Raw genomic sequence first — 14,293 nt, forward strand, 5'->3', positions numbered from 1 at the left:
CAAAATGGATCTCAGGGATATGATAGACAAAATAAAACGTCCAAATTTAAGACTCATTGGTGTCCCAGAAGGAGAAGTGAAGGGTAAAGTTCTAGAAAGAGTATTCAAAGAAATTGTTGTGGAAAACTTCCCCAACCTTTTACACAATATAAATACACAAAGCATAAATGCCCAGCAAACTCCAAATAGAATAAATCCTAAGAAACCCACTCCAGGATATATTCTGATCAGACTGTCAAATAGTGAAGAGAAGGAGCAAGTTCTGAAAGCAGCAAGAAAAAAACAATTCACCACATGCAAAGAAAACAACAAAAGACTAAGTAGTGACTACTCAGTGGCCACCATGGAGGTGAGAAGGCAGTGGCATGACATATCCTGCTTTTGAAGTCACTATGCTTACAGGCCATGAGGCTAAATTCTTAATGAACCCTGGTGAATAGCACATATTCTTATGGACTTGCTTAAAATATCAATTTTCCTTGATGAGTTGAAACTTTTGAAGAGACGTTTGCAGACCAGCTTAGGCTTCCACCCTCAACTTCTCTAGAGTAACATTAATCATGCCCCCATACTTCATATTCTGGTTTACTTGTTCCCCTTTACTTGTGATCAGTATGATCATTTAATACACAGAGAACCTCTGATAACTTCCAGAAGGCAGGGCAGGTGTCACTTTCAGAGTGATCTGTTTGCAAAACTAAATTCTTTCATTTTTCACCTCCCTGTTGGTTATTAGTTCAGGACCATTTAAAATAGTCCTTTGAGAAGTATAATTTTTCTTTTTGTTTCTGTTTTATTCCAGGTTGTTTACTGAAAGTTTAGTGATAGTACTGTATGTCTAAGTGGGTTAAAAATAGCCACTTCAATATTTATAAATAGCTCTAACCTAGTAAAACTTGTTTCAGTATGAAAGTCACAATCTTAGGAAGATTTTCTTAACATTTTCTACAAATTAAACTAAACTTTCAAGCCAATTATCAAATTGTTACTGCTGTATTATAGAAATGCAACGGGATTTCATTGTTTGAGCACAGAATAAAAAAAATTATTTAGTTGCACTCTTGAATCAACTTTAAGATTCTAGTTTTAATTTGCATGTGACAGTACAGAACATTTAGAACTTCACACCTTTGTAAGAAGAAATGTTTTATGTCTTGACTCTGCCATTCACTTGCTTTGTGGCTCTGGGAGATTTTTGAACAACTTTGAAACACCACTTCTTTAAGTATAAAATTTGTAATAATACCCACCTCATGAATTTAATATTTAGAAAATATTTCAAATAAAGCTGTTTCTCAAAATTGTGACTAAGTTGAAGAAAAATAAATCAATAAGAGTTACAAATCACTGACAAAAGCATTAATTATGTGATCCCTTCACCACTATTTTCTTCCATTCTAACCCTATAGTACTATAGTTTTTAAACAAACAAAGATGTAAGAGGAAAACCCAGAGTTCTGCATTTGCTAATGGTGTTTTCTGTTAAGAAGAATATGACATTATAAAATGTTCTGAAATGATTTGTATAGGGATTGTAAAACTTAGACCATTTCTTCATTTTCAGATTGGCAAGTTGTAGGAGGATCAAAGCACAGCAAAGCTTTCCTGTGGTAACAAGAAGTTTGCACAGGTGTTCTCATACCACAAAATATAAAAGCAAATTTAATTGACTTTAATGCATAAATATGAAGAATGCACTTTCAATCTGGGGAATAAGTAGTACAGTTTTTCATTTATATTTTTCATTCACACATCAAAATAAAATTTAATTTAATGTTTCAAAATATTTAGGTGTGATATGCACACAGTGGTCTGGTCTATCATCTGTCTGTAGGAATCATGAACAAGAGCTTATGTACTCTTTCATAATTGCTATGAAAAAAACCCTAGAATGATATATCAAGTATGAAGGATCCTGTATATATTTTATTTTTAATATCAAGGACTCACTTACTGTGCAACACCTAAATATGTAGTACAGAGGTAAATAAAGAAGATAATAGGCAGATATTTGTTGTTATTAATTAAAAAGCAGTAATATAGGCATTTCAAAATGGTGTTCTAATTAGAGGCAAGATGGCAGACTGGTCAGCTGTATGTTTTAGTTACTCCTCCAGAAAAGGAGGTAGAAAGCCAGGAACTGCATGGACTGGACACCACAGAGCAATCTGACTTTGGGCATACTTCATACAACACTCATGAAAATGTGGAACTGCTGAGATCAGCGAAATCTGTAAGTTTTTGCAGCCACGGGACCTGTGCCCCTCCCTGCCAGGCTCAGTCCCGGGAGAGGAGGGGCTGTCAGCTCCGGGAAGGAGAAGGGAGAACTGCAGTGGCAGCCCTTATCGGAAACTCATTCTGCTGATCCAAACTCCAACCATAGATAGACTGAGACCAGACACCAGAGAATCTGAGAGCAGCCAGCCCAGCAGAGAGGAGACAGGCATAGAAAAAAAACAACACGAAAAACTCCAAAATAAAAGCGGAGGATTTTTGGAGTTCTGGTGAGCGTGGAAGGGGGAAGACCAGAGCTCAGGCCCGAGCTCGGGCCCTGAGGTGCATATGCAAATCCCGAAGAAAAGCTGATCTCTCTGCCCTGTGGACCTTTCCTTAATGGCCCTGGTTGCTTTGTCTCTTAGCATTTCAATAACCCATTAGATCTCTGAGGAGGGCCCCCCTTTTTTTTTTTTTTTAATCCTTTTTTCTTTTTCTAAAACAATTACTCTAAGAAGCCCAATACACAAAGCTTCAAAGACCTGCAATTTGGGCAGGTCAAGTCAAGAGCAGAACTAGGAGAGCTCTGAGACAAAACGCAATAATCCAGTGGCTGAGAAAATTAACTAAACACCACAACTTCCCAAGAAAAGGGGGGTGTCCGCTCACAGCCATCATCCTGGTGGACAGGAAACACTCCTGCCCATCACCAGCCCCATAGCCCAGAACTGCCCCAGACAACCCAGTGTGACGGAAGTGCTTCAGATAACAGGCACACACCACAAAACTGGGCGTGGACATTAGCCTTCCCTGCAACCTCAGCTGATTGTCCCAGAGTTGGGAAGGTAGAGCAGTGTGAATTAACAAAGCCCCATTCAGCCATCATTTCAGCAGACTGGGAGCCTCCCTACACAGCCCAGCAGCCCAGAATTGCCCTGGGGGGACGGCACTCACCTGTGACATAGCACAGTCATCCCTCAACAGAGGACCAGGGGGTGCACGGCCTGGAAGAGGGGCCCACTTGCAAGTCTCAGGAGCCATACGCCAATACCAAGGACTTGTGGGTCAGTGGCAGAGACAAAATGTGGCAGGACTGAACTGAAGGATTAGACTATTGCAGCAGCTTTAAAACTCTAGGATCACCAGGGAGATTTGATTGTTAGAGCCACCCCCCCTCCCTGACTGCCCAGAAACACGCCCCATATACAGGGCAGGCAACACCAACTACACACGCAAGCTTGGTACACCAATTGGACCACACAAGACTCACTCCCCCACTCACCAAAAAGGCTAAGCAGGGGAGAACTGGCTTGTGGAGGACAGGTGGCTCGTGGATGCCACCTGCTGGTTAGTTAGAGAAAGTGTACTCCACGAAGCTGTAGATCTGATAAATTAGAGATAAGGACTTCAATTGGTCTACAAATCCTAAAAGAACCCTATCAAGTTCAGCAAATGCCACGAGGCCAAAAACAACAGAAACTTATAAAGCATATGAAAAAACCAGATGATATGGATAACCCAAGCCCAAGCACCCAAATCAAAAGACCAGAAGAGACACAGCACCTAGAGCAGCTACTCAAAGAACTAAAGATGAACAATGAGACCATAGTACGGGATACAAAGGAAATCAAGAAGACCCTAGAAGAGCATAAAGAAGACATTGCAAGACTAAATAAAAAAATGGATGATCTTATGGAAATTAAAGAAACTGTTGACCAAATTAAAAAGATTCTGGACACTCATAGTACAAGACTAGAGGAAGTTGAACAACGAATCAGTGACCTGGAAGATGACAGAATGGAAAATGAAAGCATAAAAGAAAGAATGGGGAAAAAAACTGAAAAAATCGAAATGGACCTCAGGGATATGATAGATAATATGAAACATCCAAATATAAGACTCATTGGTGTCCCAGAAGGGGAAGAAAAGGGTAAAGGTCTAGGAAGAGTATTCAAAGAAATTGTTGGGAAAACTTCCCAAATCTTCTAAACAACATAAATACACAAATCATAAATGCTCAGCGAACCCCAAATAGAATAAATCCAAATAAACCCACTCCGAGACATATACTGATCACACTGTCAAACACAGAAGAGAAGGAGCAGGTTCTGAAAGCAGCAAGAGAAAAGCAATTCACCACATACAAAGGAAACAGCATAAGACTAAGTAGTGACTACTCAGCAGTCACCATGGAGGCAAGAAGGCAGTGGCACGATATATTTAAAATTCTGAGTGAGAAAAATTTCCAGCCAAGAATACTTTATCCAGCAAAGCTCCCCTTCAAATTTGAGGGAGAGATTAAATTTGTCACAGACAAACAAATGCTGAGAGAATATGCTAACAAGAGACCTGCCCTACTGGAGATACTAAAGGGAGCCCTACAGACAGAGAAACAAAGAAAGGACAGAGAGACTTGGAGAAAGGTTCAGTACTAAAGAGATTCGGTATGGGTACAATAAAGGATATTAATAGACAGAGGGGAAAAATATGACAAACATAAACCAAAGGATAAGATGGCCGATTCAAAAAATGCCTTCACGGTTATAACGTTGAATGTAAATGGATTAAACTCCCCAATTAAAAGATAAAGATTCGCAGAATGGATAAAAAAAATGAACCATCAATATGTTGCATACAAGAGACTCATCTTAGACACAGGGACACAAAGAAACTGAAAGTGAAAGGATGGAAAAAAATATTTCATGCAAGCTACAGCCAAAAGAAAGCAGGTGTAGCAACCTTAATCTCAGATAAAATAGACTTCAAATGCAGGGATGTTTTGAGAGACAAAGAAGGCCACTACATACTAATAAAAGGGGCAATTCAGCAAAAAGAAATAACAATCATAAATGTCTATGCACCCAATCAAGGTGCCACAAAATACATGAGAGAAACACTGGCAAAACTAAAGGAAGCAATTGATGTTTCCACAATAATTGTGGGAGACTTCAACACATCACTCTCTCCTATAGATAGATCAACCAGACAGAAGACCAATAAGGAAATTGAAAACCTAAACAAACTGATAAATGAATTAGATTTAACAGAAATATATAGGACATTACATCCCAAATCACCAGGATACACATACTTTTCTAGTGCTCATGGAACTTTCTCCAGAATAGATCATATGCTGGGACATAAAACAAGCCTCAATAAATTTAAAAAGATTGAAATTATTCAAAGCACATTCTCTGACCACAATGGAATACAATTAGAAGTCAATAACCATCAGAGACTTAGAAAATTCACAAATACCTGGAGGTTAAACAACACACTCCTAAACAATTAGTGGGTTAAAGAAGAAATAGCAAGAGAAATTGCTAAATATATAGATACAAATGAAAATGAGAACACAACATACCAAAATCTATGGGATGCAGCAAAAGCAGTGCTAAGGGGGAAATTTATAGCACTAAAAGCATATATTAAAAAGGAAGAAAGAGCAAAAATCAAAGAACTAATGGATCAACTGAAGAAGCTAGAAAATGAACAGCAAACCAATCCTAAACCAAGTAGAAGAAAAGAAATAACAAGGATTAAAGCAGAAATAAATGACATAGAGAACAAAAAAACAATAGAGAGGATAAATATCCCCAAAAGTTGGTTCTTTGAGAAGATCAACAAGATTGACAAGCCCCTAGCTAGACTGACAAAATCAAAAAGAGAGAAGACCCATATAAACAAAATAATGAATGAAAAAGGTGACATAACTGCAGATCCTGAAGAAATTAAAAAAATTATAAGAGGATACTATGAACAACTGTATGGCAACAAACTGGATAATGGAGAGGAAATGGACAATTTCCTGGAAACATATGAACAACCTAGACTGACCAGAGAAGAAATAGAAGACCTCAACCAACCCATCACAAGCAAAGAGATCCAATCAGTCATCAAAAATCTTCCCACAAATAAATGCCCAGGGCCAGATGGCTTCACAGGGGAATTCTACCAAACTTTCCAGAAAGAACTGACACCAATCTTACTCAAACTCTTTCAAAACATTGAAGAAAATGGAACACTACCTAACTCATTTTATGAAGCTAACATCAATCTAATACCAAAACCAGGCAAAGATGCTACGAAAAAGGAAAACTATCAGCCAATCTCCCTAATGAATATAGATGCAAAAATCCTCAACAAAATACTTGCAAATCGAATCCAAAGACACATTAAAAAAATCATACACCATGACCAAGTGGGGTTTACTCCAGGCATGCAAGGATGGTTCAACATAAGAAAAACAATCAATGTACTACAACACATTAAAAACTCGAAAGGGAAAAATCAATTGATCATCTCAATAGATGCTGAAAAACATTTTACAAAATCCAACATCTGTTTTTGATAAAAACACTTCAAAAGGTAGCAATTGAAGGAAACTTCCTCAACATGATAAAGAGCATATATGAAAAACCCACAGCCAGCATAGTACTCAATGGTGAGAGACTGAAAGCCTTCCCTCTAAGATCAGGAACAAGACAAAGATGCCCGCTGTCACCACGTCTATTCAACATTGTGCTGGAAGTGCTAGCCAGGGCAATCCGGCAAGACAAAGAAATAAAAGGCATCCAAATTGGAAAAGAAGAAGTAAAACTGTCATTGTTTGCAGATGATATGATCTTATATCTAGAAAACCCTGAGAAATTGACGATACAGCTACTAGAGCTAATAAACAAATTTAGCAAAGTAGCGGGATACAAGGTTAATGCACATAAGTCACTAATGTTTCTGTATGCTAGAAATGAACAAACTGAAGAGACACTCAAGAAAATGATACCATTTTCAATAGCAACTAAAAAAATCAAGTACCTAGGACTAAACTTAACCAAAGATGTAAAAGACCTATACAAAGAAAACTCCATAACTCTACTAAAAGAAATAGAACGGGACCTTAAAAGATGGAAAAATATTCCATGTTCATGGATAGGAAGGCTAAATGTCATTAAGATGTCAATTCTACCCAAACTCATCTACAGATTCAATGCAATCCCAATCAAAATTCCAACAACCTACTTTGCAGACTTGGAAAAGCTAGTTATCAAATTTATTTGGAAAGGGAAGATGCCTCGAATTGCTAAAGACACTCTAAAAAAGAAAAACGAAGTGGGAGGACTTACACTCCCTGACTTTGAAGCTTATTATAAAGCCACAGTTGCCAAAACAGCATGGTACTGGCACAAAGATAGACATATAGATCAATGGAATCGAATTGAGAATTCGGAGATAGACCCTAGATCTATGGCTGACTGATCTTTGATAAGGCCCCCAAAGTCACTGAACTGAGTCATAATGGTCTTTTCAACAAATGGGGCTGGGAGAGTTGTATATCCGTATCCAAAAGAATGAAAGAGGACCCCTACCTCACCCCCTACACAAAAATTAACTCAAAATGGACCAAAGATTTCAATATAAAAGAAAGTACCATAAAACTCCTAGAAGATAATGTAGGAAAACATCTTCAAGACCTTGTATTAGGCGGCCACTTCCTAGACTTTACACCCAAAGCACAAGCAACAAAAGAGAAAATAGATAAATGGGAACTCCTCAAGCTTAGAAGTTTCTGCACCTCAAAGGAATTTCTCAAAAAGGTAAAGAGGCAGCCAACTCAATGGGAAAAAATTTTTGGAAACCATGTATCTGACAAAAGACTGATATCTTGCATATATAAAGAAATCCTACAACTCAATGACAATAGTACAGTCGGCCCAATTATAAAATGGGCAAAAGATATGAGAAGACAGTTCTCTGAAGAGGAAATACAAATGGCCAAGAAACACATGAAAAAATGTTCAGCTTCACTAGCTATTAGAGAGATGCAAATTAAGACCACAATGAGATACCATCTAACACCGGTTAGAATGGCTACCATTAAACAAACAGGAAACTACAAATGCTGGATGGGATGTGGAGAAATTGGAACTCTTATTCATTGTTGGTGGGACTGTATAATGGTTCAGCCACTCTGGAAGTCAGTCTGGCAGTTCCTTAGAAAACTAGATATAGAGTTACCATTCGATCCAGCGATTGCACTTCTTGGTATATACCCGGAAGGTCGGAAAGCAGTGACACGAACAGATATCTGCACGCCAATGTTCATAGCAGCATTATTCACAATTGTCAAGAGATGGAAACAACCCAAATGTCCTTCAGCAGATGAGTGGATAAATAAAATGTGGTATATACACACGATGGAATACTACGCGGCAGTAAGAAGGAACGATCTCGTGAAACATATGACAACATGGATGAACCTTGAAGACATAATGCTGAGCGAAATAAGCCAGGCACAAAAAGAGAAATATTATATGCTACCACTAATGTGAACTTTGAAAAATTTAAAACAAATGGTTTATAATGTAGAATGTAGGGGAACTAGCAATAGAGAGCAATTAAGGAAGGGGGAACAATAATCCAAGAAGAACAGATAAGCTATTTAACGTTTTGGGGACGCCCAGAAATGACTATGGTCTGTTAATTTCTGATGGATATAGTAGGAGCAAGTTCACAGAAATGTTGCTATATTAGGTAACTTTCTTGGGGTAAAGTAGGAACATGTTGGAAGTTAAGCAGTTATCTTAGGTTAGTTGTCTTTTTCTTACTCCCTTGTTATGGTCTCTTTGAAATGTTCTTTTATTGTATGTTTGTTTTCTTTTTAACTGTTTTTTTCATACAGTTGATTTAAAAAAGAAGGGAAAGTTATAAAAAAAAAAAAAAGAAAAACAAGGAGAAAAAAAAGATGTAGTGCCCCCTTGAGGAGCCTGTGGAGAATGCAGGGGTATTCGCCTACCCCACCTCCATGGTTGCTAACATGACCACAGACATAGGGGACTGGTGGTTTGGTGGGTTGAGCCCTCTACCACAGGTTTTACCCTTGGGAAGACGGTTGCTGCAAAGGAGAGTCTAGGCCTCCCTATGGTTGTGCCTAAGAGCCTCCTCCCGAATGCCTCTTTGTTGCTCAGATGTGGCCCTGTCTCTCTAGCTAAGCCAACTTGAAAGGTGAAATCACTGCCCTCCCCCCTACGTGGGATCAGACACCCAGGGGAGTGAATCTCCCTGGCAACGTGGAATACGACTCCCGGGGAGGAATGTAGACCTGGCATCGTGGGACGGAGAACATCTTCTTGACCAAAAGGCGGATGTGAAAGGAAATGAAATAAGCTTCAGTGGCAGAGAGATTCCAAAAGGAGCCGAGAGGTCACTCTGGTGGGCACTCTTATGCACACTTTAGACAACCCTTTTTAGGTTCTAAAGAATTGGGGTAGCTGGTGGTGGATACCTGAAACTATCAAACTACAACCCAGAACCCATGAATCTCAAAGACAGTTGTATAAAAATGTAGCTTATGAGGGGTGACAATGGGATTGGGAAAGCCATAAGGACCACACTCCACTTTGTCTAGTTTAGGGATGGATGAGTAGAAAAATAGGGGAAGGAAACAAACAGACAAAGGTACCCAGTGTTCTTTTTTACTTCAATTGCTCTTTTTCACTCTAATTATTATTCTTGTTATTTGTGTGTGTGTGCTAATGAAGGTGTCAGGGATTGATTTGGGTGATGAATGTACCACTATGTAATGGTACTGTAAACAATTGAAAGTACGATTTGTTTTGTATGACTGCGTGGTATGTGAATATATCCCAATAAAATGAAGATTAAAAAAAAAAAAGGAACTAGAAAAAAAAAAGCAGTAATATAATAATATATCCAACTTTTAAGATAAATGGAACCTACCATAATTAAATTTATTTAAATAATTTAAATTATTATTCTGCATATAGAAAGTTTGGGCAGCCAGAAGAACCTCTCTGTCCCTCTCTGTTTTGCTGGCAGCAGTTGCACAAGGTGCTGTTATGTAATAACTCTGCACTTTCATTAACAATTATCAATTCTGCTTAAAATGCTAGGATTCAGTTTTTCAATTCAATGAATAATTAATAATACTTTGGTCTCATAGTGGGAGTATAATCCTTATTGTTATTTTCTATTCCAGTTTTATTAAAAATACCAGAGCAGGAGAGAAGTGGGGATGATTAATACAGGATGGTGAAGAGAAGGGAAAGAAGATAATAACATCAAACACACAAGAGAATACTGTCTTCTTACATTGGAGAGGCAAGACAGGAACGGTGGTAAGGGTCCAATCATGACTCAGGTGCAGGCCTGAATAAGTGTGCACTTGAGACACTTAAGAAAATAACAGAAATTGTTCTGTTTTATAACAACTCCATCTGTGTTTAGTTTTAGTTTAAAATGTAGGGAAGCAATGGCAGTAGAGAAAAACCCTATGTATTGAGCACTTGTCATAAAAAGTAGAAAGTGCCCAGGTATAATTTCAAATAGATAATTGGCTCCAGATGGCTCTAAGCAATCAGAAGGTCTTCTATGATTCCCAGAGATGCTACTTAAAATTCTGTCACTGATCTCTAGTTTTATTCAACTGTGCTCAGAAAACACAGTCAGTATGTGTTTAACGTTTGGAGTATAGTTACTTTTTGTGCAGTATATGGAGTATTTTGATATATGATGAAAAGACACTTGAAAAGAATTCTGTACCCTGGGAGCTACAATCTGCATTGTTCTAATTAGGAAGTTAGTCTGTTGTGCTATTCAAGTGTTGTGTATGATAATTAGATTGTATTTATATCCCCAACTATGATTTTGGAATTTAAAATTTTTTTCCTTTTTGTTACATCATTTTCTGCAGTATGTTTTGAAATAATGTCATAAGTGCATACAAGTTTGGAGTTGTTATATCTTCCTACTAAATCAAATGCTTTATCACAATGAAGAATCCTGCATTATACTGAGCCATACTTACTGCCTCTGGTATACATTGTTTTACTAGTAGTCAACCATATAACAGGGTTTCCAGCTTGTGTTGCATTACATATTTTCCCATTTTGTTTAAAATTTTATTTTTGAATTATGTTTTCCTATTTATTTTAAATGTTATTACTTATCCAGTGCTTTTAGTTATGTATTGTATGCTTTTCATTCCATTTAACAAATTGTGTTATAATTGGATCCTTTATTTTATTTAAATTTCATATCATTAGTAGTATATGTTGAATTTCTGTCTACTATCTTGCTTTTTGGTTCCTGTTTGTCCCATATTTCCTCATCCAATTTTTCTTCTATTTGATTTATAAAGTATATTTTTCCATTTTTTTCATCCAGTAGGTTTTCAGTCATAAATTCTTATCATATATCTTTAGATATTACCCTAGAGATTTCAATATCTGTCTTCCACTTATATATTTTTTTGTTTCAAGCATTAGTTGACAGATCACTCATATCAACAATTATCCAAATAACAATCTGGATATGACTGCATGTGACCATGGATTTATTTTAAAAGTGACTGTTTTTAAATACAGATTTAGATGACTATTGCAAAAGTATATTTCATGATTGCTATGTCACCATCACTGTTCTGAGTACTTCAAAATAATTTTGTTTCTTTCTACTAAAACTTACCCATGGAGGACTTCCCCATCCTCAAAACCCCATAGAAAGAAAGGCAACTAGTAGTGGTTAATCTGGCTGCCTCTAGAGCCTAATAGCCTATGTTCATAGCCAGGATCTACAACTTATGGTTTGTGTGAACTTTGGCAAGTTATATTTTCTTGATTTCATGAACCAACATTATTTAACCTTTCAGTTTCCTTCATTCCTTGCTGTATCCAAGTTATCCACCTGGGATGGTTTTCCCTCTGCCTGAAAAACATCAGTTAACATTCCTTGTACAATTTCAGATGATGACCTTGAACTTCCTCTGCTTTAGTTTCTGAAGATATATTGCTTTATTCTTTGTTTAATACTTCCAGAAGTATCCATTATTTTGACCACCAACACAGAATACTGTGAATACTCAACCTTCATAACAATAGAATCATATAATATGTATTATTTTGTAGCTGACTTCTTTTGATCACCATATGTCAATCAGGCTATTCAGTGTGTGTGTGTTTTACATTCTGGGAGTTTTCCACCAGATGTATTGCTCATATTTTAAGTACTCTTTCTTTTAATAATTGACATTTTGTTTGTTACCCTGTTTTGGCTATTATGAAAAATAGATTATCTTTAAAATTGCTAAACTTGAATTTGGTGGACATAGACACTCATTTTCCTCAAGCATGCAAAGATAAATTTATAGATGAAAAATAGATGCATGTGGCCAGAGAATTGTGGGAAGACAGCAGAATAGCAGCTCCAAGAGAGTTCTTCCAACATAACAACTATTAAACAGAGAGAAACTGTCCAAAATAGCCATTTTGAATTTTCAGTGGCAAGAACACTACATGACATCCAGGGTGGAGCAGGAGGAAAAGGCTGACAAGCTATGGTAAAGAACAGAAAATTGCTCTCCCTTCAAGGTGGCTGCTGTCACCCATATACCACTCTTCTGCAGGCCACCATGGGGTCCAAACCTTGGCAGGCTTGAGGATGACACAAAGATATAAAAATCCTCTTTTCCCAAATGAAAGGAGGCCATGGCCAAGTACTGATCACAACTCTTGACTAATAATTTGGGTTGCTGGGGCCCAACTCAAAGGGTTGTCATTGTTTAAACCCAACCCTATAAAGGAAGTGGTGGCAACAGTTATTTCAAGTCACATAGGGTGTGGAGGTGAATTGAAAACACTATACATCCTCAGAGATATAGGAGGCAGTTAGATGATTGGCTGCAATTTCTGTGCAGGCCAAGAGCTCAGCTTTGAGGAGCTGTGAGGGAGGCTCTTGATGCCCTTCCTGGTCATCTACTCAGGGCATTTGGTAGCCAGTCTGAGCACCCTACATGGGTCACAGGCCCTGTTTCAGCAGAATTGACTGATGGGAAGTCCTCCTCAATGTGCCTCTTAATATAGAATTTACCCTCCAGGCAAAAGCAGCCTGAAGCAATGAAAGATATACAAGAAATATACAAGCAGACAGGAATGAGTGTCAGCATCAGGGTGGACTTTACTTTGTATTTCCATGGTATCCGTGTCCGTTCCTCCTCCTCTGAGCTGGCCATGGCAGTGGCGGCTGCTTCTTTCCCTCACATCATATGTGAACCATGGCACCTGTGGTGTAGCTGGTGGTGACCTGGGTCCCTCAGGTCATCCTCCAACTGCCCCCAGGACTCAGTGCCACCACCTGAAGTTACTCCGCCAGGAAAGTAGATAGAAAGCCAGGAACTGCATGGACTGGACACCACAGAGCAATTTGACTTTGGGCATACTTCATACAATACTCACAAACATGTCAAACTGCTGAGATCAGTGAAATGTGTAAGTTTTTGCAGCCAGGGTACCCACACTCCTCCCTGCCAAGCTCAGTCCCGTGGGAGGAGGGGCCATCAGCGCTGGGAAGGAGAAGGGAGAACTGCAGTGGCAGCTCTTATCAGAAACTCATTCTACTGATCCAAATTCCAACCACAGCTAGACTGAGAAAAGACACCAGAGAATCTGAGAGCACCCAGCCCAGTAGAGAGGAGACAGGCATAGCAAAAAAACAGCAAGAAAAACTCCAAAATAAAAGCGGAGGATTTTTGGAGTTCCAGTGAACATAGAAAGGGGAAGGGCAGAGCTCAGGCCCTGAGGCTCATATGCAAATCCCAAAGAAAAACTGATCTCTCTGCCCCCCTGGATCTTTCCTTAATGACCCTAATTGTTTTGTCTCTTAGCATTTCAATAACCCATTGGATCTGCAAGGAGGGCTTTTCTTAAATCTTTTTTTTCTGTTTCTAAAGCAATTGCTCTAAGAAGCCCAATACAGAAAACCTCAAAGACTTGCAATTTGGGCAGGTCAAGGCAAGAGCAGAACTAAGAGAGCTCTGAGACAAAAGGCAATAATCCAGTGGCTGAAAAAATTCACTAAACAACACAACTTCCCAAGAAAAGGGGGGAGTCTGCTCATAGTCATCATCCTGGTGGACAGGAAACACTCCTGCCCATCACCAGCCACATAGCCCAGAGCTGCCCCACACAACGCACTGTGACAGAAGTGCTTCAAATAACATGCACACACCACAAAACTGAGCATGGACATTAGCTTTCCCTGCACCCTCAGCTGGTTGTCCCAGAGT

At 38.5% G+C, this 14,293-nt stretch overlaps 1 long non-coding RNA gene across 1 annotated transcript in view; it reads left to right on the forward strand.

Moving 5' to 3' along the window:
- Positions 1 to 14,293, forward strand: part of LOC119520116 — a 127,743-nt gene that overhangs the window by 28,438 nt on the left and 85,012 nt on the right. Inside the window, exon 2 of the long non-coding RNA XR_005214132.1 lies at positions 10,211 to 10,349. This is a non-coding gene — a long non-coding RNA (uncharacterized LOC119520116). The remainder of the gene's footprint in view (positions 1 to 10,210; positions 10,350 to 14,293) is intronic.

The sequence above is a fragment of the Choloepus didactylus genome, chromosome 24, assembly GCF_015220235.1.
Source record: "Choloepus didactylus isolate mChoDid1 chromosome 24, mChoDid1.pri, whole genome shotgun sequence".
Lineage (NCBI taxonomy): Eukaryota > Metazoa > Chordata > Mammalia > Pilosa > Megalonychidae > Choloepus > Choloepus didactylus.